Raw genomic sequence first — 28000 nt, 5'->3', positions numbered from 1 at the left:
CCTTCCACTTCACCTTATACTTCAGGAAATAAAAAGGAAGAAATTTTTTTTTAAGATTTTATTTATCTGACAGAGAAAGAGAGATCGCAAGTAGGCAGAGAGACAAGTAGAGAGTGAGGAGAAGCAGGCTCCCTGCTGAGCAGAGAGCCCAACGTGGGGCCAGATCCTAGGAACCTGAGATCATGACCGAGGGCAGAGGCTTAATCCCCTCAGGCACCCAGGTGCCCCAAATATAAGAAATTCTTAAATGAATATGCTATGAAGGCTCTGGGGTCACATTGCTTGATTTTGTATCCCAGGTCCTTCCATCTACTACCTACACAACATTGGAGGCAATTCACTTATTTTCATCACCCCTTTATGATCTATAAAACACAGTTAATACTAATATCCTGTTTCTCTGAGGCTGCATGAGACAGTCCATATAAGTTAATAAGAACAGTGTCTGATAATATGGTACATGCTCCCAACAGCTGGCGTTGCCACTGCTGCCATTTGCAGTTGGCTTCAAACATAGCGTGTATGGCACCTTTGGTAGATTCATAGAGTGAACCTGTTTGAAGGTGATGTTTGCCTTTGTAAACCTGCTCTTGGCCTGCTGTGTTTTAATTAGTTGTTGTTGTGGAGCACTTATTACATCCAGAATATATAAAATATTTAGCTTTGATATTAAAGTAGCAAATAAAATTTTAGTCAAAATTTTAATTAAGAAGACATTGACTGCTTTGATCAATCTAGGAAAATCATCTGTCCTGCTCTGTCACAGTGTAGCTTTAAATTTGTTCATGTGTGGATGTCGTCTATACCCCTTGAGATAGTAGAGTCTGTGGAGCCTGACTGCTTGAGTTGGACATGAGCTGACAACTGTAGATAGCTGATAGGAGATTTCTGTCTTCATGTTCCCTTTTTTCTGGTGTAAATAATATTTCTTCCTCTGGTAGCTGTGAGGGTTATGTGTGAGTAGATTCATATAAAGCCTTTGCAAAGGTGACTACAAAAGAAATCAGTTGATGTTAGCTGGCTTTATAATGTTATGTAAGAATTATAAGGAATGGAACAATAAATATGCCAGGTCGCTAAAAATGTAGTAGAGTGCATAATCTCACTTAACTGAGCAGCCATATGTTTCTAGGAAAGCAATGAAAGTGGCTGAAGGACAAGAGCAAAATGGTGAGGTGGAGTGATGATGACATATGCCCTTTCCTTAGACTGAGTCTGTACATACAGGATTTCTCACCTAAAGAGGTCTCTACGTTTTGATGGAAGTAACCTACCACTCCTTTGCTTCCTTAAAAAAATATGTATTTCTTAAACTTAATCACACTAAGTTACTTACGCATGACCAAAAGGCATTATAATGCTCTTAACTTCATGTATCAGTGAAATATAAATTACAGAATGTTATCCAGAAAAGGGGTCTTTAAAATGTTTTCCCAATAACATTAATAAGGAAGATTTAAATATGTTTAGATGCTCTTGAAAAGAACATTTTCAAGGGGCGCCTGAGTGGTGCATTTGGTTTAGTGTTCAGTCCTTGGCTTTGGCTCAGGTCGTGATCTCAAAGTTCTGAGACTGAGTCCTGCAACTAGCTTCACACTCAGTGTGGAGTCTACTTGAGAGTCTCTCCCTCCCTACTATTCCCTACCCCCTTTCAATTTTCTGTATCTCTCTCTCTCTCCCTGGTTTTCTAAAATAAATAAATACAGTCTTTAAAAGAGAGTATTTTCAGTTTGAATTGTGTCACTATATACACTAACCAGATTTAAGAAACTAGATAAGAGAAAATCAAAGCCCCTTCACTTTCCACCCCTACCTCCCACATCCTGCTCTCATCATTCTCTCAGTTTCCTATAGCACTTTTGGATCATCACATAAATTTTGCATGTTAAGCTGTACATCACTATCCATGTGGTACTAGAGATAGATAGATTCAAAAATAAAGATATACACCTGAAAACTAATAGTAATTCATTAGCAATAATAATTTATAATTATAATGTAAGTATGATGTTTTATTTATTAGAAATGTAGTTTTTAGTATTTTGCTCAATGATTTGCTAAATTATGACATTTTTGGATTTAATGTAAGCTGACAGTATAAGGGACCCATCAAAAATGTGTCTCTTCACATGAATTTGTCTAAATTCACATAAATCCAAATAATCTCTTTTGCTCATTCGGTTGCCAAAAAAAAGTACCAGGGTTTCATTTTCAAAGAGAGCTATCCCATTTATACATTTATAAAATCGTAACATGAATATATATGGGAAATAGGTGACAGCAGATTGAGCTTTCCCTTTGGGATCCACCTGCTTTTTCTGCTTAGCATACAATGGGATTTAAATTACAGCCAGTATAGAATAGTGTTTTCAGTTTATACATTGTCTTATGACCCACTTAGAATTTAGTGAACTTTAGTATCTCTGATCTGGAAAGTTAAGTATTGCACAGGCTGGTATCAAAATAATGGCTCCCATGTAATTGCTATTTATGCATAGAGTTAGTGTTTATCAAATATGTTTTCTAAACACGTTTACGAATAAATGAACAAACTGTACAAATGTTTTGCAGGATGATGGCAATCTTGTAAGTCATACGAAAATAAGTGAATTCTGAAGATAGGCAACAATAACACATGGATTACCATAAAACATTACTCATTTTGGGGTGAATTAAAGGGAAAGAAATGTAGTTATACTGGCAAATCACATTACAGAATTTGGACTTATAGGGCTACGCTGAATCAACAAGGTGTAGAACACCTTTCGTCAGTTACTTTCATGTGTTTGCAGAAATCATACTAAATAATTTGGTTGAAGAGTGATTATTGAAGTAGTGGGCTAATGCTGTTTGCCATAAGAAAACTAATGACTGGGACGCCTGGGTGGCTCAGTTGGTTGGGCTGCTGCCTTCAGCTCAGGTCATGATCCCAGCGTCCTGGGATCGAGTCCCACATCAGGCTCCTTGCTCCGCAGGGAGCCTGCTTCTCCCTCTGACTCTGCCTTCCACTCTGTCTGCCTGTGCTCGCTCTCGCTCGCTCTCTCTCTGACAAATAAATAAATAAATAATCTTAAAAAAAAAAAAAGAAAAGAAAACTAATGACTGCCTTTTCTGTTCTGTCATTGCTGATGATTTCCTTTAAATACAAGGAGAAAAATCACATTCCTTCATAGTTACCAAGGTAAATATAGCCAAATCTGATCAGCCAGGCAGTGTCCAAATTAAGAAAATTATAGTGAAATTGCCTTTGAAAGACCTTGAGATAATTGTGTGTTAATGAGTCTTAAAATGTGAACTAATTTTCCTTCTTTTGTCCAAGCTGAAACTATTTTTATTTCCTTCCTTCGTCATTAATTTCTGAGAGCAACTTGTAGAAAGCAATTGAAAAGAATGGCTGGAACTAGGAGCTGGTAGCATGAAATAGAAAATAATGGCAGACTGTTAACAGGTCCAGCTTTGATGTTGTGCAGTGCACAAGTCATTTGGTAGTGATACAGCAGAGACAGCACCAAAGAAGGTAGCCATGCTAGGAGGATTTGCAGACTTGTTACTAAAATTTATTATTACTTTGATTAATTTTATCATTTTGATTTTTTAAATGTGGTGCAACTCCACTTAGCAATACTGCCTGTAATACTGCCTGTAAGCCCCTCATGTGAATTCCTAAACTCGTCATCCTTGCAAAAATCATAGTTATTCATAGATGTTTCTAGTATGTTAGTAAAGAATGTCCTGATAATAACAACAAAATGAAACTTCTTCTAATATACTTCAGTACAACTGAGGCAGCTGAGTAAGTCATTGCTATTGTGATTGATTACTAAAAACTATTGCATGTGTTCTAGGATACAAATACATGGGTAATCATAAAGAGGGAAAAACCATTTTTAAAAAAACGATTCTGTCACTGGATAGAGCCTGCAAAGAAAGTGAAAAGGAAAGGAGAAATAAATGTTGAAAAGATTATTTCCTAACCGTAAATAACTTCCTGATTAGATTTTGTCTGTGTCCCTCAGCCATAATAAACAACATCTATCATGCTAATAAAATTTGTAATACACAAACCAAAATAGAAACCCCCCTAAAAGTGCACCATAAAATCTCCTATCCAGCCAAGGTCTGTCCCTGAAGTGTGTATTGTAAGTTAGATGTGATAAATACTAAGAAATTTTTTCGTAGTTCAGAGCATTGGAAAATGTTAGTAGAATGTATAATAATTCCTGAAAATACTCAGATTGCCATTTTATTTCTTAATATATGATAATCAACAAGAACGATTTAAGATACTATGTAATATGATATGATAGAGGTTAAAAAAGCTACATTTTAATGGGAAGTTAAGAATAGATCACTTTTAAGCAGAGAATAAACTGATTTAATAGGTGATTATTTTTACAAAATAAAATATACTTATTTTTCATTTTTAATGAGTATTTTTTATCTCCCCAAGTCTAGTCCCTTTTCATCTCAGTCAACAGTATTTGTTTCTCTGTGCATAACAAGTTTATCACTCACCCCAGTTACTGACACGACATAGAATGCTATTCTCTCCTTTTCCCCTGCAGCTGTATTCTAAATCCTCCTAGATTAATGATAATAGCATGGTGAATAGCTAGCTACCAACATATTTCTCTAGGCAACTTCCATTTTCTGCATGCATTAAGCACTCTCTAGATACCAAGAACTGTTATAAGAAACAGCTGAGTAAGAGCGATTCCTGCCCTCCAGGATAGTACTTACCGAATTTTTTATAAATGAAAAATCCTAGAAGTACGATCATATGCATGTATTTTCAAAGATGTCTTAATATCTTAAAACCATTATTTAAAGGGAAGGGGTACTATCCATTTTTCTTTCAAGGAAACACAAATTTTATTTTTTCAGTTGATTTTCAGACTTTGATTCAATATCAAACCTAGTGACTGTTTGAGGCTTTCACTATGAAATGATAGTGAGGTATAACAACTTATGAAGGAAGCTGTCTTTTGTCCGTACACCTACAGTCTTCTCTTAGAGACTGTGTGTTAAGGGAGTTCAAAAAAATTAAGAAATTGTTTTAAGTATATAAGTTATAAGGAAAGTTATAAGGAAAAAGAATGCAAATTTGTTGAAATCAGAAAAACTGTAGATAATATGACATTGGCTTTCATGTTATTTTAATGTTAGATATTCCTAATTATAAAGACATGCAGATGACCAACAGACGCATGAAAAGATGCTCAGTGTCACTGATTATTAGGGAATTTTAAGTCAAAACTGTAATGAGATGTCATCGCACACCTGTCAGAATGGCAGCATCAGCAACATAAACAGCAGGTGTTGGTGAGGATTCAGAGAAAGGGGAATCCTTCTGCACTGTTGGTGAGAATGCAAACTGCACCAGCCACTCTAGAAAACAATATGGAGTTGCCTCCAAAAGCTAAAAATAGAACTACCCTATGATCCAGCATAACTGCTACTAGGTATTCACCCAAAGAATACAAAAATACTAATTCAAAGGTAGATATGTACCCCCAACGTTTGTGGCAGCGTTATCTACAGTAGCCAAATAATGGAAACAGCCAAGTGTCCATCAACTGATGAATGGATTAGGAAGATGGGGATATGTATATTTCTTGTTATGTGGTCTAATAAATATATTCTAATAGTATATAATTATATAGGACTCAGAGTATTGTTCAGATAATGGTTCTACGTATTTTTTAATAGTTATTTTATTTGAAATTGGAAGTCCACTAGAAAGTGGAGCTAACTTCAATTTAATCCATATTAAAGGCATTAGAAACCATTTCTTACTATTAATAAAATAAAATGGCTAACCCCGTACTTATTACAAAATAGACAGGGAGTTTTTGATTACGTATCTGTAGAAACAACTTCATGTTAGTACTCAGAATACACAATGATTCTTAAAGCAGAAACAATTGGAAAGACTTGCAAAAACAAAAAAATAAAAAAGGTAAGAATAGTGTTAATACAGTACCTTCACTAAGCAAAAAGTAAAAATTGATTTAAGCATCAGAAGCAATTTTAAATTGAATCTACCACACTGTAAATGCTGTGACATTGTTATTACACTGAATATTTGAAAGTTTTGATAATAATTAAAGCAATGGTTTGAGAAATTGTTGTCCTTACCTAAGGAAATAATTGAAATAATCATGAACAATTGAATCCTATACTTGTATAGTATTTTATGCTTTTCACAGTGCTTCCTATAAGATCACTTCATCCTCCCAAAAACCCTGTGAAATAGAAAACTGCGAATAATAAAATTTAAGCAACTTACAAGAGAATAGTAGCAACCTGCTATTGAGTGAAAACTGAGACTAAACCCATATCTTCTAAACTCTGTTTTGTCTCTGACATGTTCATTATAGTATTTACCATTTTAAACTTTGTGTATTTCTGTTCTTTGCTAAAGATATTACACAAAGGAAATGTTTATTAAGTTAGATGAGAAAATGCGGGCTCATCCGTTTTTAAAAAGGAAAGATTTGCCAGGGTTAAAGGATTTTACCCTATAATAGTTCATAGAATGAATTGTCTTATTTATGCATAGTTTTAATCATTGAAAACTTAGTATATACCTTTGATGCTAAGAATTTGGCCCTCAGATGAGCAGCATGTGCTTCTTTGGGAGCGCATTAGAAAAGCAAAATCTCAAAATAAATAAATAGATAGATAAAAATAAAAATAAAGAAAAGAAAAGAAAAGCAAAATCTCAGAGCCTACCCAGACCCTCTGAATTAGAATCTGTACTCTATCAAGATCCTACATTAAAACTTGGGAAGGACTGGACTAAAACATTACAAAGTATATTATATCTTTGATTATTCAAGAGACATAGAGACATAATAGCTTTGTTCCAGTCTACTATCTTATATCGCAGCTTAAATTGACAGCACACAAGAATGTGTGTATGTGTGCTTCTGTGCATTCATTGGTTAGATTAAGTTATTGCTCCTGATGTGTGTGGTCTAATTTAAACTCCCCAATTCCTCTAATCAGCCTTCTGAAATTAGAGGCTTTTGCTTCCATTTAAACTGGGGAGATATAAGTACTAGCTACTTGTGTCCTTGGAGCAGATTGGCTGGAATCTCAAGCCCAATCACTGGTAAAACCTCTATGTAAGGCTAATAGGACCTACCTTACCCTGCTTGAATCCATTCTGCTGAGACAGTGTCAGATTAATACAACTGGTTGCATGTTTACCATAGCCCATAAACTCTCCCACAACTGCATGTCTTGGCAAATGTTAAGAAGTAAAAAAAAAAAAAAAAAGAAAGAAAGAGATTGTGGTAGAGGTGATGACTTTTAGGGTTCAGTGAAACCCCAAATAATTAAAATTTAAAAAACTTGTTTCAAAACTGTTATAAATTAACTGTATTTCGCTACAGCTGGACTAGTACTAATAATATTTTAAATAATAAAGCAGATGGGAAAATAGCAACATAGAATTTAAAATATGTGATAACTCTCATTTTTCTCTAAACATCTTTTTGTCAGAGCATCAAAATTGGGTAGATTTTTAGTGCAGAAAAACAGAATAAAACCCATATACAAAACTAAAAATTATACATTTATGTTACAACTTTAAATTTTAAATTATAGGAGTGTGGTATGATTTTTACATATATGACTTCCTGTATTACATATTTATATATATGATTTTGTATATTATACAGTTATAAAAATATATGATTTTATGATAAATATTATTTTATATGTATAATAGAACCCTCCTAAAGAACTTTCCAAATATCATATAAATATAACCAACAACTTTTTTACTGTTTAGTTCACATAGATACAATCCTAAAACAAAACTCACAAACTAAGAATAAGGAAAGTTGTTTTGTTAAAATAACAGTAATTGTTTGTTTTCAATAAAGTGTGATTAGGAAAGTACAGAAAATAGTAACTAATATAAAATGTGAATTGCTATTTCTTAAGGGGTAATATCTTGCAAATTAAACAGGATGTATAATAAGATTTGTTTTCTGCAAATTCTAATTACTTTGAAATTATGCTATAAATTATCATCTGCCTTGAATTTCCCTTCCTGTATAATTAGACATTTTCAAGAATCAAAACTGTTATTGTCTCTTAAGAACAAAAGCCATGGAAACTGCTAATTATATCACAGTTGAACATGTTTTTCTTCTTTGATGAGATCCCATATTTCCAGCATTTTTGAGAACACTATCTGACCAGAGGATGATAGAAATGCTGAAGGTCTGCTATTGTTGCAATCAGGATAATTAGTTTCTATCTATAATAGCATTCATGTTATTAAAAAGTTGCTAAGGTCTGGGTCAAATAAAAATTGACCTAAATCTTCCCTGGTCCCTAAATCATTATTTTATTTTAAGAATCAGGCCACATTCTTATAGAATTTTTCTTTTCCCTAGACCCCAAGGGTCTAATCAGAGGCAACTCACAGGAAAACCCCCCATCAATGCAGTCCTTGAATGAGGGCTTGAATTACTATCACGTCCCAGGAAGTGGGCAGATATAAAAAAAGGGCATTTTCCAATTTCAGTTATAAAGTTGACTTCTTATTTCAAAGAGTAAAAAAAAACTTTGTGAGATCACATACTGAGAAATTTTGACAAAGCAAATTTTTTGATTATATGAAAATCAGCTTTTTTTCTGAATACAACTGTTATTGGAATTCATTAAGTTCCAGTTTTGCCATCTGTAATTCCAGTATTACAAGGATGATATAAATAATAGGAAGTCTCTTAACTCATTACCTTAATATTTTAAAGACAATGTGTTTTATCTTATTTATTTAATGTTGAAAAGTAAGGTGAATCAAATGACTTTTTCTGATTAATTAAAATATGTTAGTGAGGAGTAAAAGAAAATGTTCTTAACATAATAGGAAAAAGTTGGACCCCCCATTAAAGTTCTTAATGCAGAGAAACACTATTAATTTAGGTACTAATGCTGTTATAATTCATTTTTAATAATAGACTTTATTTTTAGGAGCAGTTTTAGTTAGGTTTGTAGCAAAATTGAGTGAGGTACAGAGATTTCCATGTAACTCTATTCCCACACATGCATAGCTTCCCTTTTTATCTACATCCATTACCAAAGTGGTACATTTGTTATAGTTGGTAAACCTACACATTGTAACCTATACATCATTATCACCCAAAGTCAATAGTTTATGTTAGGGTTCATTTTTCATGTTATACATTCTGGGGATTTGGAAAAATATATATAATGACATGCATCCACCATTATGCCATACAGAGAAGTTTCACTAATCCTGTGTGGATTTAAACATCATCTGCGCTCAACCTGTTTGATTTCCCTACTCCCTAACTCATAGCAATGACTCCTCTTCTTACTGGCCTCAAGAGTTTTGGTCTTTCCAAAATGTCAAGTAGTTGGAATCATACAGTATGTAACATTTTAAGATTGGCTTCTTTTGCTTACTAATATGCATTTAAATTTCCTCAATGTCTTTTCATGGCTTTATGGCTCATTTCTTTATCACTTTGAATAATACTACATTGTCTGGATGCAACCTAGTTTATCCACTCACCTCCTAAAGCACATCTTGGTGTGTCTGTCAAGTTTTGGTAATTTTGAGTAAAACTCCTATAAACATCTATGTGGAGGATTTTGTGTGGATATAACTTCCCAGCTCCTTTGGGTCAACCAAGGAGTGTGATTACTAGGCTACCTGGTAACAATATGTTTAGTTTTGTAAAAACAACAACAACAAAAAAAAACACACCAAATTGTATTCCAAGGTGGCTGTACCATTTAGATGTCCCACAGCATTGAATGGAAGAGTTCCTGTTGCTCCATATCCTCACCAGAGTTTGTTGTTGTCAGCATTGTGGATTTAGGCCGTTCCAATAGGTGTATGCTGATACCTTGTTGTTTTAATTTGTAGTTTTCTAATGACGTGGTGTGGGGCATCTTTTTCTGTGCTTATTAGCTAGCTATCTCTTTTGGTGAGATGCCTGTTAATGTCTTTGGCCCTTTTTATTTTTTTATTTTTTATTTTTTTTGCTATTTTAATTTTTTATTTTTTATAAACATATATTTTTATCCCCAGGGGTTCAGGTCTGTGAATTACCAGGAGTACACACTTCACAGCACTCACCAAAGCACATACCCTCCCCAATGTCCATAATCCCACCCCGTTCTCCCAAACCCCCTCCCCCCAGCACCCTCAGTTTGTTTTGTGAGATTAAGAGTCACTTATGGTTTGTCTCCCTCCCAATCCCATCTTGTTTCATTGATTCTTCTCCTACCCACTTAAGCCCCCATGTTGCATCACCACTTCCTCATATCAGGGAGACCATATGATAGTTGTCTTTCTCTGCTTGACTTATTTCGCTAAGCATGATACGCTCTAGTTCCATCCATGTTGTCGCAAATTTCATTTCTTTTGATGGCAAGATTTCATTTCTTTTGATGGCTGCATAGTATTCCATTGTGTATATATACCACATCTTCTTGATCCATTCATCTGTTGATGGACATCTAGGTTTTTTCCATAGTTTGGCTATTGTGGACATTGCTGCTATAAACATTCGGGTGCATGTGTCCCTTTGGATCACTACATTTGTATCTTTAGGGTAAATACCCAGTAGCGCAATTGCTGGGTCATAGGGCAGTTCTATTTTCAACATTTGGAGGAACCTCCATGCTGTTTTCCAGAGTGGCTGCACCAGCTTGCATTCCCACCAACAGTGTAGGAGGGTTCCCCTTTCTCCGCATCCTCGCCAGCATCTGTCATTTCCTGACTTGCTGATTTTAGCCATTCTGACTGGTGTGAGGTGATCTCTCATTGTGGTTTTGATTTGTATTTCCCTGATGCTGAGTGATATGGAGCACTTTTTCATGTGTCTGTTGGCCATCTGGATGTCTTCTTTGCAGAAATGTCTGTTCATGTCCTCTGCCCATTTCTTGATTGGATTATTTGTTCTTTGGGTGTTGAGTTTGCTAAGTTCTTTATAGATTCTGGACACTAGTCCTTTATCTGATATGTCGTTTGCAAATATCTTCTCCCATTCTGTCAGTTGTCTTTTGATTTTGTTAACTGTTTCCCTTGCTGTGCAAAAGCTTTTGATCTTGATGAAATCCCAATAGTTCATTTTTTCCCTTGCTTCCCTTGCCTTTTGCGTTGTTCCTAGGAAGATGTTGCTGCGGCAGAGGTCGAAGAGGTTGCTGCCCGTGTTCTCCTCAAGGATTTTGATGGATTCCTTTCGCACATTGAGGTCCTTCATCCATTTTGAGTCTATTTTTGTGTGTGGTGTAAGGAAATGGTCCAATTTCATTTTTCTGCATGTGGCTGTCCAATTTTCCCAGCACCATTTATTGAAGAGGCTGTCTTTTTTCCATTGGACATTCTTTCCTGCTTTGTTGAAAATTAGTTGACCATAGATTTGAGGGTCTATTTCTGGGCTCTCTATTCTGTTCCATTGATCTATGTGTCTGTTTTTGTGCCAGTACCATGCTGTCTTGATAATGACAGCTTTGTAATAGAGCTTGAAGTCCGGAATTGTGATGCCACCAACGTTGGCTTTCTTTTTCAATATCCCTTTGGCTATTCGAGGTCTTTTCTGATTCCATATAAATTTTAGCATTATTTGTTCCATTTCTTTGAAAAAGATGGATGGTACTTTGATAGGAATTGCATTAAATGTGTAGATTGCTTTAGGTAGCATAGACATTTTCACAATATTTATTCTTCCAATCCAGGAGCATGGAACATTTTTCCATTTCTTTGTGTCTTCCTCAATTTCTTTCATGAGTACTTTATAGTTTTCTGAGTATAGATTCTGTGTCTCTTTGGTTAGGTTTATTCCTAGGTATCTTATGGTTTTGGATGCAATTGTAAATGGGATTGACTCCTTAATATCTCTTTCTTCTGTCTTGCTGTTGGTGTAGAGAAATGCAACTGATTTCTGTGCATTGATTTTATATCCTGACACTTTACTGAATTCCTGTATAAGTTCTAGCAGTTTTGGAGTGGAGTCTTTTGGGTTTTCCACATATAGTATCATATCATCTGCGAAGAGTGATAATTTGACTTCTTCTTTGCCGATTTGGATGCCTTTAATTTCCTTTTGTTGTCTGATTGCTGAGGCTAGGACCTCTAGTACTATGTTGAATAGCAGTGGTGATAATGGACATCCCTGCCGTGTTCCTGACCTTAGCGGAAAAGCTTTCAGTTTTTCTCCATTGAGAATGATATTTGCGGTGGGTTTTTCATAGATGGCTTTGATGATATTGAGGTATGTGCCCTCTATCCCTACACTTTGAAGAGTTTTGATCAGGAAGGGATGCTGTACTTTGTCAAATGCTTTTTCAGCATCTATTGAGAGTATCATATGGTTCTTGTTCTTTCTTTTATTGATGTGTTGTATCACATTGACTGATTTGCAGATGTTGAACCAACCTTGCAGCCCTGGAATAAATCCCACTTGGTCGTGGTGAATAATCTTTTTAATGTACTGTTGAATCCTATTGGCTAGTATTTTGTTGAGTATTTTCGCATCTGTGTTCATCAAGGATATCGGTCTATAGCTCTCTTTTTTGGTGGGATCCTTGTCTGGTTTTGGGATCAAGGTGATGCTGGCCTCATAAAATGAGTTTGGAAGTTTTCCTTCCATTTCTATTTTTTGGAACAGTTTCAGGAGAATAGGAATTAGTTCTTCTTTAAATGTTTGGTAGAATTCCCCCAGAAAGCCGTCTGGCCCTGGGCTTTTGTTTGTTTGGAGATTTTTAATGACTGTTTCAATCTCCTTACTGGTTATGGATCTGTTCAGGCTTTCTATTTCTTCCTGGTCCAGTTGTGGTAGTTTATATGTTTTTAGGAATGCATCCATTTCTTCCAGATTGTCAAATTTATTGCCGTAGAGTTGCTCATAGTATGTTCTTATAATAGTTTGTATTTCTTTGGTGTTAGTTGTGATCTCTCCTCTTTCATTCATGATTTTATTTATTTGAGTCCTTTCTTTTTTCTTTTTGATAAGTCGGGCCAGGGGTTTATCAATTTTATTAATTCTTTCAAAGAACCAGGTCCTAGTTTCGTTGATTTGTTCTATTGTTTTTTTGGTTTCTATTTCATCTGTCTTTGGCCCTTTTTAAATTGAGTTGTTGGTTTGCTTAGTATTGAGTTTTAAGAGTTCTTTATGTATTTTGGATAACACTTCTTTATCAAATGTGTGTTTTGCAAATATTTTCTCATAGTCTGAGACTTGTGTTCTCATTCTGTCTATAATTGTTTTTTCAATAGATGTATGGGTTTATTTATTAGAGAGAGCATGCATGTATGAGGGTGGGTGGGGAAGGGACAGAGAGAGAGGAAAAGAAGTGGGCTCCCTGCTGAATGTGGAGCCCAGTGCAGAGGGCTCCATCTCTGGACCCTGGGATCAGCATTTGAGGTGAAATTAGGAGTCAGACAGTTAACTGACTGAGCCACCCAGCCGCCCTAAAATGCATCTTAAATAAGTGTAGTTTTTCTTACTTTACATGTTACCAATGAGTGAGATATGACCGTGGATTGGAGTGTAGTAGAAAGGAGATACTGTTATGTTTTTCTTCCTTCTCAGAGAGATTTAAATCATACCTGTACTGTATATCTTTGGTGTGGTAATTTTTTTTTTTTAGTTTACTGCTTAAGCACTGAAATTTAAAAAAAATAAATCACCCACACATAAATGCACTTGTTTCATCTCATTTAATAAAGCAGAGTAAGCACACTGTCTAAAAAATTTGATGAACTTTCTGGCAAAGAGAAGAAAAACGTGCTGTAATTTTGAATGAAGTGAGTCAGGAATACAGTTTTTTGAACTGCTACCAATTTCCTCTTTAAGAAAATGTTTTAGTGTGAAGTCACTATTCAGTAAGATCATATAAATTACTCGTTATCATGGAAAAATGACTTCTCTAAATAGAAAGTCCTGTTTTCTTTGGATTTAGAAAATGAGGGTTTGCTGCCTTGGTTTTCTTCATCAAAGTTTGAAATTTATTTTTATTTTGTATTGTATGCAAAATATTATAATTACTTTATGATCATAGACTTCAGTGATAACATGATTTTGTATTTAGAGAGCAGGGATTATATAATATGTATTCCATTTAATTTCTCTTCATATTGAAAGTTCTTGTAAGGAAAAAATACTAAAGGATAATTGTCTTTTTTTCCAAAAATTTTAATTTTATAGAAATTTATTGGGAAAAAATTCTATATTAAGTCCTTTCTGTCTTTAAATACAATGAAAATTAATATCTAAATTATTACCTACAACAACATGTATACTGTGTAGTCATTATGAGATAATTAAAAAAAAAATGGGGAATTATTTCCTCTGTGAAATTGCATCTGATCTCAAAAAACAAATGTTCTAATCTAATCATACAGTAGTTTATATTTAACATAATTCAAAAACATAATAAATGTAGAGGATCAAAGAACAGCTTATAATGATGGATGAGTGCATTCATAGTATGAATTTATTTAGGTTCTCATACAAGGAAGCATCTATAAATATTGTAACTTCCTGTAGTTAAGAGGAACTAAATAGTCAAAACTTGTGGAAATGCCTAAAAACATTATAGTTGAAGTATCTGAAATAAATCTTAAAGACATCAAAATATTTCTAATCCATATTTATCAGAATAAAGCACAGACCTCTAAACTATTGTAGATAGTATACTTGTAAATAACAGGAAATCATATGCAGCTCCCAAAATCTGCAGTAGATAAAACCAGTATGATATATAGTGATTAAGGAGCATAATTATATCATTCACACATAGAAATATTGAATAATTGCTTCTTTTATAATCAATCAATTAAAAAGATCATACACTTATAAGATAAAAGGGTAGAAGCATAGACCATATTTTGATAGATAATAAACAGCCATTAAATAAGAAGAAGAAAAGAGGAGCATCTGGGTGGCTCAGTCAGTTGAGCATCTGATTCTTGGTTTTTGGCTTAGGTCATGATCTCAGGGTCATGAGATGGTGCCCTGAAGCTGGCTCTGTGCTTAGTTGGGGAGTGGGGAGGAGTCCAATTCAGAGTCTCTCCTTCTGCCCCTCCCCCCCAGTTGCGCATGCACTCACAGCAATTTCTCTCTCTGAAATAAATAAATCTTTTGAAATAAGTGAATAGTAAGAATAAAATAGTCATATGAACTCCTGATGTAATCATTTAGTAAAATTAGATTAATATATTAATCACTCCTTAAAAACTACTTTGTACTAATAAACATTATGTTCCTGTAATTTGAGAAATTCAACAAAACAATTAATTATAAGATATACGTGATAGATAAGTCAACAACAAAAACACAAAATGTATTTTCTTAAAAACACATACATATATATACACACAAATACCTATTACCAATTTACTTTCTGAACATAGATAATCATATAAAAATATTCCTGTTTGAATAGATGAGGTTAAAGACCATAATAATTAAGTAAAAAGAAGATAGATGTTGTCTATAGACAACCCACTTTACAATGAAGGTTTTACTATACCAAATTTGTATCTTAAGACAATCTAAGTAACGCTTGGAGCTCAAGTTCAGTTTTATTTGAATTTCTTGATTTTGCTGCAGTGTGAGTTTAAGACTGAGCCATAAAAATAAGTATTAGTTGAAGAAAAATAAACTTCTATTCACCATCCATAGCAATTATTTTATTTACACATTCATAACAAAAATTGTTTTATTTATTTTACTTTCTTAATTTCATCTTAACCCTTTTATGTACCTAATGTAGGGAAAAAATACAACTTTTTAATAGCTTTCAGGAGGCATAGAAGTGTTTTTTCAATTATTTTCTATGAAAAATTCAATTACAGGAAATTGGAATAATTTTATAGATGATTACATTAACCATATATAGTTCTGGTTTTCATTTTCCATGTAGATTCTATAAATTTGCAATTTATAATTTATTATGTATCTATCTATCCATCCATTCCTCTTAATCCGTCAACCATCTTTTTTTTTTATGAATTCAAAGTATATTGCAGACATCAGAATACCTCTCTTATATGATTAATGATAATATGTGTTTAATATTCGAGTATAGATATTTTCAATTCAGAAAAAATTTATATGGAATGAAGTACACTAATCTTAAATGTACTATTCAGTGACAGTTTGACAAATGATAACTGTCTGTTATCACCCAAAAGCCTGTCAAGATATGGAACACTCCAGCAAGTTTTCTTATGTACTTTCCCAATGAATTCCCCCATCTTCTTACCCCCAGAGGAACCATTATTCTGAATTTTCCATGATAGATTACTCTAGAATAAAAACGAATAGAAATTCCTATAAATGGATTTATACAATATGTACTGTCTTATTGTAATGGTTTTGAAGTCCATCATTTCACTACATATATCAGTAATTTTTTCTTTTTATTGCTGTGTAGTATTTAATTATATGGATATACCACACTGTGTTTTTTCCTAATGATATGCACCTGGGCGTAATGAAGCTACTATTAACATTTTTTTAAAAGATTTTATTTATTTATTTGACAGACAGAGATCACAAGTAGGCAGAGAGGCAGGCAGAGAGAGAGGAAGGGAAACAGGCTCCCTGCTGAGTAGAGAGCCTGATGCGGGGCTCGATCCCAGGATCCTGGGATCATGACCTGAGCCGAAGGCAGAGGCTTTAACCCACTGAGCCACCCAGGCGCCCTATTGTAAACATTCTTGTTCAAATCTTATTGTAGACATATGCTTTCATTTCTCTCAAATAACTGATAATGAAATGGCTAAATCATAGGGTAGGTGTATGTTTGGTTTTTTAAAAAATGCCAGACGTTATTACACTCCCACCAAAAACTATGTTAACAGAGAATGTTAAACTATGGATTGGTGTAAACAAATTGAATATTGGTGAAGTCACTCTTGGCATTATGTGAAAGAAATAATTGTAGGAAGTGAGACTGATAACAAGAAGCTCAAAAACTATTTAAAGGGTAGAAAAAAATTAAAGACCTACAGTAAGACGTGAAGGATAAAGATAGATACTACAGAAGTTTAAGAGAAAAAAATAAAACTTGATGATTGATAAAATGTCAACATAGAGAAAAAAGACAAGACTAATCCCAGGCTGCTTTGTTGAGGGACTTCAACAAATAAGGTAGCCTTGAGGAAGATCAGATACTTTGAGGAGCAAGCATAGAAATGATGGAGACACTTATTCTGAAGAACTAAATATGCAATACTAGTAAAGTTGGTCAAAAGTCAGCCAAATAATGTCACACAAAGAATATTTATGAATTGGGGAGTCAAATTGATTAAGATAAATTAAAACCAGTTTTATGGCAAAGGGTGAGAGGCAGTAACCATTGAATGGTATACTTTGAGTATTTCTTTTTCTTTTTTATATTCTTTCATTTAACAGCTAAAATAACATTTGATTATCTCATAATGGTTATATACAACCGTATGTTCTTTCTTATACTTAATATAACTAAAACAACAATAATTTAACTACTGGAAAGATGATGAGTATACTTCATGGTATAAATTTATTGACAAAGAATACAAGGAAAGATCTGTAATATCACAGCACACCAAATTTTGTTGGGCTCTGAGTATAGCTCTTCAAGTCCCAGCACTGAGAGTAAAACTTCTTTTGAATCTTTTAAACCATATGTCTTTATCTAAGTCAGTATAGAGAAGAATGTCACTGCTGCTCTTTTTAGTTTCTGACTCATTTTGATCTTCTCCTTCATTATAGCTATCTGATGTGAAAAAAAGCAATTGATTTGCTCTTTGTTTTTGCCCTGAAGCTTCCACTCCTGTTCTTTTTTTAAAAAGATACTTATTCTTTGTTGACTTCAATAATATGGTTTTTTTTGTTGTTTTTCCTCCCCCTCTGGTGAACAGCACATGGCTAAACAGTGAAGTAAAGGTAACCAACCATGGGAGCACAAAAAGGACAGTTGTATTTTATAATAGTGCATTCGTCTACCTACATGTGTCTTAGCTTTGTTAGATCATTGGTTTTTTTTTTAATGTTTATTTGTCAGAGAGAGAAAGAGAACCAGCAGGGGGAGTGGCAAATAGAGGGAAAAGCAGGTTCCCCACTGAGCAGGGAGCCTGCTTGGATCCCAGGACCCTGAGATCATGACTTAAGCAGACACTCAACCCAGACACATCTAGGCATCCCAGTCATATGGTCTTTATAACATCTCCATATTCTTACCTTAGGATGAGAATTTGAGATGCAAATATGTCAAATAATCTGTTCATAGTCACACAATAAGTACAGAACTGAGCTGAATACTGTGACAGCCCCTTAACTGCTACACAGTTTAACTGCCATCCTCCATGTGAAGGCAGTTTACAAACTGTAAGACAATTACATAAATAGAATAGTGTTCAGTTGAGATCAAGTTAGCGAGCAAGTATCTTAAAGTGTAATACAGTATCATATAAGGGGCTTTGAAGATGAATGACAAAAGCCTGCCTAAAAAGAATTTAGTGGGGACACCTGGCTCAGTTGGTTACACGTTTACCTTCAGCTCAGGTCATGATTCCAGGTCCTTGGGATTGAGTCGCACAACAGGCTCTTTGCTAAGCAGGAAGCCTGCGGTTTCCCCTGCTTGTTCTCTGTGCTTGCTTGCTCTTTCTCTCTCTCTCTCTCTGAATCTCAAAAAAATAAATAAATAAAAAGAAATTAGTGAAGAAACATGTTGTATCACTATGAGGAATAATCCAGAGTAGTTGGGAAGATATAACTAACTGAAATTTAAACAAAATATTGTGAAAACCCAGAAGACAAAGTTTTACCTGAATAACTTAAAGTACTTTTGAAAGGTATGTGAAAAAGGCCTTGAAAAATTGGTGTGATTCCTCATAGAGAATTCACATAAGTGAAGTTAAGAATGAAAATTCTGGAAATCCAAAGTAGTGAGATAGAAAGGTATAAGGGAAAATGCAATAGGAGTTAAGTCTAGAATTTTATTTGGTGGATAGGTAACAAAGACCTGAATGCATTTTTTTGTGAGAGAGAAAGAAAAAGTGCACGCATATGGGGGAAAAGGGGGTGAGAGAAAATCCTAAGCAGGCCCCAGGCCCAGTGCAGAGCTGCTCAGGCTTGATCACCACCTGAGATCATGACCTGAGCAAAAATCACGATTAAGACACTTAACTGACTGAGCCACCCAGGAACCCCTCCCTACCTTGAATGTCTTTTAAAGGAGTCTAAATTAATTGTTTAGCTAATGGACAACCGTCAATAAAACTGAGCATATGAAATTTCAGTTGGGAAGAATGATTTGAAGCAGGAGTAAGAAGGCAGAGCAATATTCAGGAGAGAGATGAAACAACTTGAATTAAAACAAAAGTAAGGAGGAAAATACAGTAAGAAATCTATTAGGGTCAGAATTGATCAGAAAAGCCAACCTAGTAGATACAGAGTATGAAAATGGAAGAACATTTTCTCTTTGACTGTAGGATTGAATAAGGGAAATTGTAAGGTAGTTAAACTTGGTGACACACAGAGGTGGAGGCACCTCACTCCCCAGTGATGTTCGTGATCACTACATGGGTTTCTTCTTCTAGGTCCAGCATCCCAAAGTCTTTCCACGTCCTCTTCATTAATGTAGTTTCAGTTAAGAAAACTTGGGGAGTTTGTTTGGTTATGACCCAATAGTTTAAATAGCCTTATTTTGTGGTGGTAAAGAGCTGCAAGGTTTTTCACCAATTTTTTATTGATGTTAAATGCTGATCTCTTTATTAAAATAGTAAACAAAATAGCCAAATATATAGCTTAGAGACATTATTGCAAAATACATAGGTGTAAATACTTGTGGCAACCTGATACAGTAGGAAGAACTCAGCTCTTGTTCACGTCCTAGCCTTCCCAGTTATTAGAGGGCACTTTGGGCATTTGCTGAGTCTTAGTGTGCCAGGGTTTCTCTCTGGCACAGGTGTGGATCAGAATAATGGACAAAAGGCGCAAGGAAGGGCATAGTCAATGGTACTGATACCTTCCCTTACCATCCGTGTTCATTTCCAGTCTGATCAGCCTATCTTCACGTGACTCATCTTGAACCATTTAAACTACCCCAAGGGCTGTTCATAGTTTCCCAGCCAGCTAAGCATCAAAAGTTTTTCCAGGCCCGTTCCTTGGTGGCTAGAGGTTTTCTCTTCCACAGCCAAAAATGATATATCCATTCTGCTTAGGTTGTTAGCGAAGAATGTGAGATGACCTTAGGCTGCATTCCCTGCATTCCCAATGTGCTGGAGTTCCCATTCACAGTCTTTTCATTCTTTGGGGCCTTTTCCCCCCTCTTTATGTTGCAGCAAAGCTGAAAGAGGAAGAAACCAGTCACTATGACTGCCACTCTGGTGCGTTGGGTGTCATCTGGTGATGATTTTTCCCTGTCACCAGTTGCCCTGCAAGCTAGCTTAGAAGTATTTTGAAGCCTGAGGCTGTGACATTGGAAATCGTTTTTTATTATAAAAATACAGTCTTAAAATTTACATAATTTACAATTTGCCTTTATTCTTCTCAGTGCTCTTTAACAGGTTTATAGCTTCTTTATCAGCTGGCTTCTGATTCAACTTGCTTTAATTAGCAATCTAAGTTTCTATTACCATTAACTTTTAAACATGTATTTATGGAAGATATTTCACTAAGTTTTATAAATGGTGTTTTAAAATAATAGCAGCTTGCAATTTTGAAGGCCTACGATATGCTGACATAGGTAGGTGGTTAGGTAGAAAGAAATAGAACATAGATCGATCGATCGGTATATGGATGGATAGACAAACACACAGATGTAGATGTAGATGTATTCTCTAATGTAATTCTCCCAGCACCCCTCAGAGATAGGTGCTTTTTGACATATAAGGAAACTGAGGCTAGTTGACATTAATTCTTTGAAGTTACAGATCTAGTGGTTGTGAGAAGCCAGGTTTCTATCTAGTTTTATTTGAGGCCTATCATAGGGTTTTTTTTAAAGATTTTCTTTCTTTCTTTGAGCAAGAGAGACTGTGTATGTGCATGTGTGCCTATGTGTGTGTGTGTGTGAGCCGGTGCATGAGCAGAGGGGAAGGGCAAAGGGAGAAGGAGAGAGAGAACCTCAAGCAGACTTCCAGCTGAGCGCAGAGCCCCATGCAGGGCTTGAGCTCATGAACTTGAGATCATGATGTGAGCTGAAATCAGGAGTCCCTCATTTAGCAGACTGAGTCACCCAAGCACCCCCTGAGAGTTTATCTTTATACAGTGAAGGGACAATTTGTTTCTTTTTATATTGATAATTGAAAGTATGTTTAGCAAGGATTTTTCTGCATGAATGGTCAGAATGTCAGTGGAGCTGCCTTTCAAGTATGAAGAAAATAAAACTATGTATGTATGTTTTGTGAACTATATACATTTTTAAGCCTTCGTTTTCCTCTCATAGACAGTGTCACAGTTAATTCAGAGAAAAAGAGAGAGAGAGGGATAATTTGGGTTGTTTCCCTTCAGTGGGTTTATGTTCCCTTTCTGCTCTGGAACTTTCTCTCATGCTTAACAAGAGGCCTATTTCATGGTGTCAGACTAACTAGTTTTTGGGTCACCTGCATAAGAGCTTGTCATCATTTATTCCATCCTCCATCCAAATGAACTATGTGTAATTTATGTCCTAAAAAGCCAATATATGTTCTAACTTAGACCCCAAAATTTTAATTAATCATCCTATTAATCTAATTCATTTAAAATAAAAAACATACATTTCTACAGTTTTAGTTGTGTGTTCTTATTCTCTGGTGGCTTTTTGATGGAAAGGATAGGTCCAGCCAAAGGCTGGTCAAAATGTTTCTGTACCAGAGATTTAGATTGATCCTAATGCTGAGAGCAGCAAAATGTGTTCATTATTTAAATAAGCTGAAGCTGCCAAATGAATCATAAAGGCAGCCGGGTATCCTGTGCCAAGGTGTCATTTTCATTAAGTGTGAGATTGCACCTGAAGGACAGTTTAATTTGCAGCTGCTAAAAATATTTCGACAGAGTGATACTGTTACAAGTGGCAGGTGGTGCCCAAACGTGAATTTTGCAAGAAATGCCATCTGTGGGATGAGGTGTGGGAGAATATCAAGGGGGTGGTAAAGGAGATAAAGGGGGAAAGAAAAGAGAGATGTATTTACTCAGCGTTTATTGCTATTATCATAACTAAAGATTCCATACTTCACAGGATAGCATTGGCCCAAGATTATTACATATGGTTATTTGTTCAGCTTCTACCATGTGCTCAGGGCATTGCAGAAGTACCACAGCACCTGTAAAGACAGAGTTTCTTCCCCAAAGGCATACCATTTAAACTAGGCAGATGAGAGAATCCTTTCTAACTCTGTTTACCTTTCATAGTGTTTACATTGCAATTTCGTGCTGGCAAGATTAATGCACTTTGATCCTGCTAAAATGGATTTTGCCACTTTCTTTTGATGTTCAGCTTTTAGTACACATCTACATCGATTCCCTGCCTCATACTGTAAGAAATATTTTCAATTGTTCAAGCTCAAAGATTTTGTTAAATCATTCTCTCTTGGGATTTTGTGAACTTCGCAGAGTAGACAAGATTGAAATGTGGAAAGGTATTTAGAGACATTATAATTGTTTACATTATTGAAAGATCTGTATATGTGTCTATTAGTTCAGTGGATTTGGCCACATTGAAATCAGGAACTTGTACACAGAGACTAGAAATAGACATTCTCTACTTTAATGGGATACAGAACACAAACCTAAAAAGAAAAGTAACTAGTGGGCTTCAGTTTTTGTTTTTTTTTTCATTTCTGTCTGCCATTTGATGGTAGTAACTAGAAGTAGAAAAGCTTTCTTTGTGACTATCATGATCTTTCTTTGATTCTCAAGGAGAACTAATAAAGTAGGTCAGTATGAATGAATTTGGGTAAAAGTTTTCCATGGGGAGTTTTTGATGACAAGGCAAGTTATTGAATTGCTTGTAGTTTTTCAGGACAATGGTAATCTCTGACCTCCTACATTGTTTTTAGCTTCATAAAATGGAGAGAAATATTTTGTTATTTTAATCCTATTGATAGACTCTAATTTTGAAAAATTGCAAACAGATCATTAATTTTACTGTATTAATTAACATAAAAGGATCTGATCATAAACAGAAGTTTCTCCCATGTTTAAAGAAGTACATGAAATTTCATTTTGAAAACTTGCTGTTGTGTAATAACTCTTAGAAATAGTTGCAATTTAAAGAAACATGTCTGAGCATTTCTTGAACTGGGAAACTACACACTGCTGGGTTGGGGCTACGATGAGTTCTGTTCTTCCCGATAGCTTTAAAAAACTGTCAAAACGCAAGAAAATGTGCCCTTTTCTTCTAAACAGACGCACATACCCCTGCGTATTTTAGCTTAGAAAATTCATTTATTAATCTATTCACTCATTTAGGAACCATGTTCTGTTTCAGACGTTATGCTTAGCCTGGAAGAAATAATTGGGGGAAATAGGGAGATCAGCTTACAAGGAAAGGAAAGAAAACAAGTGATTAAAGTAGAATTTTCTGGATTCTAGTTGAGGAATATACACCAGGTGCCAGGGAAAGGTTTGTGTGTTAAACGATGATAGACAGTACAAGATGGTTTGGAAAAGGTGAGGCCAGAGGCAGAGAAAACAGATTGAATGTGACTGCCAGGAGAGAAGAGATAAGGGCCTACATTTGTGTAGTTGCAGTGAGACAGATTCAAAATGCTTAGAGAAATACTTTGTTATATATAGAAGCTGAAGGCAAGGGAGGGAGAGATATCAGACAAATGCCTGTCATAACAAATATGAAAAGAAAGATAATAGAGAAAGAATTAAATGTTATAAAAGAGGTAAAAAGCAAACTTTCATGTTATGTGAACTAAATGCCTATGAAGATAAGAGATTGGGTGTTTTCTTGAATGATGAGCAGATTCCCTAAGGTATGAAAGAAGGGAAACAGTGGTCAGTTCTGCTAGAAATATAAGTCAAAGTTAGTTTGTGAATACCACTGATTGCCCTTAGTTTGTTTTTCGTATTAGAGATACTGTGAACAGTGCAATTGCCAAGATTTCCCATTTTCCTCTTATTCTAGAAAGCTTGGAGCCAAAATTGTGGCCCATCTCAAATACATGTTTTAGTGAATGTAGCTTCTACTTTTAGACTTGTTACTGGCTCATGGTAACATTGGACTTTCTGTCCTTTCTGCTTGCCACATCTTAGTTTATGCTACTTGGTCATATCCTATGACACTTGAAATCTATTCTGGAAATTATGTGGTATAAATGCATTAGTACTTTTTTTTTTTTTTCTGTAGCACTGTATGGATGGCTTAGAAGAAATAGATAATACATGTGTAGAGGAACAATTAGATGATTCCAAAAGTATAACTGTAAAGTAAAAAGAATATGAATTGTACAAGCAACATTAAGATTGTAAAACAGGGAAAGAAGTGGCAATAATAGCAGGAATAAGTTTGATAATAAATTGGGAGGGCAAAACAAAAGTCCTGCAAGAAATGGAAGCAATTTAAGATAAAATAACAGTTTATATGTAGGTGTTGATGTTGACATTAGCCAAAATGGAAAGACAGGAGCAGAAGCAGTTCTAAGAGAAAAGTAGCTAAGTTTCTTGCTAGTTGTGGTGAATTAAAATTGTAGTGAGGTCCTTATGTAGAAAATTTGAGCCAGAAGTTTAAAAATGCATACTTGGATCTGGAGAAAAATCAAGGCTGATATAGTTTGAAGATACCTGAAGCTCTAAAAGTAAATCAGTTCCTAAAGAAAAAATCCTAAAATTTTAACAAAATTAAGAATGTTGAAACAGTGGAAGAAAGGCTACGAGGTTACTTCATTTATAGGAGTAGGGGGGAAAGGAAATGAACCCCCAAAGACAGGCATTTAGGAAGCATCTATATTTGGGGATTTAGGAAAAAGGAAAAGGGAAGTCATAACAGAGATAGTGAAGGCTAGATAATGAACAGTTCAGATTCAAAGTCACAGAAGCCACATGCCAGAGAAAAAAATAACTTTAGGAGGGGCGTGAAGATTTTGTTGTGCCAATGGCTGAAGATCCAGTTGTTGTTGATGTTTCTGTTGATTATCCGTAGAACACTCACAGGTGGTGAAATGCCGAAAGCTAGATAGTAAGAGTTGAGAAATGACTGGTAAAGAGGACAGGGAGTCTCAGCATGGGCACTCTTCTCAAGTCCTAGGCCTCAGTGGGGGCGAGAAACACGATAGAAGCTACAGCATAGAGTGTCAGCGGAAGTTTTTTGTTTTCTTTCGTTAGGGTGAAAAGATGTTAAAAATAAATATCTGACACAGAATCACTAAGGAGGGAAAGACTGACATTCCTGAGAAGAATCAACTTCTTGCCTTCATTTTCAACTCCCCAGTTCCTAGATTTTGTCCTGTGTTCATCACTTTTCTCGTTGCGTTAGATTCTGTCCTCTTTGCTCTTTGTCCTCTATAGCCTACTACCAATTTAAAATAACTTCAACTCTATTTGCCATTTCGTTCCTGAACTTCTGTATTCCTTAGCATGTGGGACAGATTCACAAGCGTCTCACTTTAAAAGGTGCATGAAATTGAAGTCCTCTTCCTTCTCCACTCCTATCCTCCCCGTGTCTGTCCTTTCTCAGGTGTTCCTATCCCAGTAAGTGATTCCTATCCAATCCAACTTTTCAATCAGACATTTCTTTAATATTTACATGATTTTTGTCACTGCTCCCTACATTCAGCATCTCAGCGAATGCAATCCATTCATTCTGTTTTCACATAATCCTTTCGTACATCACCTTCTCTGTTATATCATCCGAATCACCATCACTTCTCACCAGCCTCCAGAGTGGTTTTCATGCCTTCATCCTTGTCTCACTATATATATATATTTTTTTATAGCAGTCACAGTGATCTTAAAATAGGAATCTGATAATGTCATTACTATGTTTAAAATATTTCAGTGGTTTCCCGCATAGGCATTAGAACATTATGCTCCTGAACAATACTTCCTCCTTATTCTGGCCTCTGCTTAACGTTTTGTCATCGTCTTTGAACACCTGTCTCTTCATGGACACTCTCTGTGTACAACATTGTGGTTTCTCTGACCTGGCGTGTGTTCCTTCTACCTGGGATATTCTTGGTTCTTCTTCAGCTCTTGAGTTACAGGTCATATCTTCTGAGAAAAACTTTCACTAATTCCTTTAAGTCAAGATGAATCTTCCTTTCTATTTCCAATGCATTTTTTTCACTCTTACTTTTGTTCTTCTTGTGCATTTTAATTTTTTTTAAGATTTTATTTATTTCTTTGACACAGAGAGAGAGAGATCACAAGTAGGCAGAGCAACAGGCAGAGAGAGAAGGGGAAGCAGGCTCCCACTGAGCAGAGAGCTCAATGCAGGGCTCAATCCCAGGACGCTGAGATCATGACCTGAGCCGAAGGGAGAGATTTAATCCACTGAGCCACCCAGGCATCCCTTTTTGTGCATTTTAATAAACACTGTTTAATTGTTGGTATTCTCTCTCAGATAGAAAACATTTTATCATAATATCACCTAATGTTTCATAATCCAGAGCATAGAGTAAGCATCTAGGAAAGATTTGATGAATGAAAATATAGATGGTACATGATTGCATGAAAAATAGAGATTGTTATTGGAGCAATATTTCGATTATTGGATTGAGAGCAAATAGAGGCTTTAGACCTAGAAATGAGGAGAGATCATTTTTTCCACAGAAAGAAAGAAAAGAAAAATTGGGAGTTGGGGTGAAGAAAGGAAAAAGAGGGAGTTCTCACTAAATGGTTTTGGTTCTGTCAGTACCGATTTGAAGACAATCAGAATGATTTTAAAGAGTTGCTTTTAATAAATCTATAGTAAGCCACTAAAGTAAATAAAATAATTCCTTAGTAACACTAGGATTCTTGTTTAGGATAAATATCCTGAGTTAATAAATAGCACATCCATTTACTATGATTATATGATTTTCATCATCCTTGCTTAGATGTAGAAACATAGGGGGAAAAGTTTTGGGGTTTTGTAAGGCAGGTGAAGTAGAGGTTCAGGAGGCTAAGAGGTTCGAGGATAACAGGGAAAGCAATTAGAATGACTGATTAGAAGGTTTGGATTGGATAAGAATTCACCAGGAAGGAGAATAGATTGAGAAAATAGGAGGAAGAGTAAGAGGACAAAATGTAGTAAGGAAGGGGAACACAAAAATTGAGGAATTCAGAAGGTAGAAAATGTATAGTGAGAAGTTTATTTATTTGTTTGTTTGTTTAATATTTATTTATTTATTTATTTATTTGACAGACAGATCACAAGTAGTCAGAGAGGCAGACAGAGAGAGAGGAAGGGAAGGAGGCTCCCCGCTGAGCAGAGAGCCTGATTCGGGGCTCGATCCCAGGACCCTGGGATCATGACCTGAGCTGAAGGCAGAGGCTTTAACCCACTGAGCCACCCAGGCACCCCGTGAGAAGATTTTTGACCCTAGAGAAGATTTTCTAAGTTTGAAATAGTAGAATGAATCCTTTTAAATTTTTGAGAGAGATTAACTAGAGACCTATTTTATTTTGAAGTAGGAATGAATGTTTTTCCAAGAACAAATCCTAAAGTTCTTAAAGACAAATTTCATTAGAGTGACATTGTTTTCCTTTGATATTCTTTTTTTATTATAATAAATTTGTCCTTTTTCAATGTATAATTTATGTTTTGGTTGTTTCTGAAGCTTTGTCAAACTTAATTCACCTACGGAGTCCTCCATGCCTATAGTATCAGATATAAAAGGAAACACTATGATTGCAGGCCCTTTCAACAATGAATGTGCTTGATAACTTGCTTGAATTATTTCCCACTAGAGTCCATACTTGTAAAATGATAATTTTCTTCACATATTTTAGAGAGAGAAACATGATGCTTGATAACGCCTTCTGTCGTGCCCAGACACCAAGCGAAGAGAATATCTGTTCATGTCAAATATTGTTTGCTTTCT

The 28000-nt window shown here is 35.3% G+C and overlaps 1 protein-coding gene and 1 long non-coding RNA gene across 5 annotated transcripts in view; one reads left to right on the top strand and one right to left on the bottom strand.

The window, feature by feature from the left end:
* LOC106006658 overlaps positions 1 to 18345 on the bottom strand; it is a 66592-nt gene extending 48247 nt beyond the window's left edge. For both annotated transcript variants that reach the window (XR_001180921.2, XR_006609617.1), the window contains exon 1: positions 18228 to 18345. This is a non-coding gene — a long non-coding RNA (uncharacterized LOC106006658). The remainder of the gene's footprint in view (positions 1 to 18227) is intronic.
* SEMA3A (semaphorin 3A) overlaps positions 1 to 28000 on the top strand; it is a 466663-nt gene that overhangs the window by 388454 nt on the left and 50209 nt on the right. The gene's annotated exons all lie outside the window — the stretch shown is intronic.

The sequence above is a fragment of the Mustela putorius genome, unplaced genomic scaffold, assembly GCF_011764305.1.
Source record: "Mustela putorius furo isolate JIRA1106 unplaced genomic scaffold, ASM1176430v1.1 tig00003845_pilon_pilon_pilon, whole genome shotgun sequence".
NCBI classification, from domain to species: Eukaryota; Metazoa; Chordata; class Mammalia; order Carnivora; family Mustelidae; genus Mustela; species Mustela putorius.
This window is presented reverse-complemented; position numbering and strand designations above follow the sequence as displayed.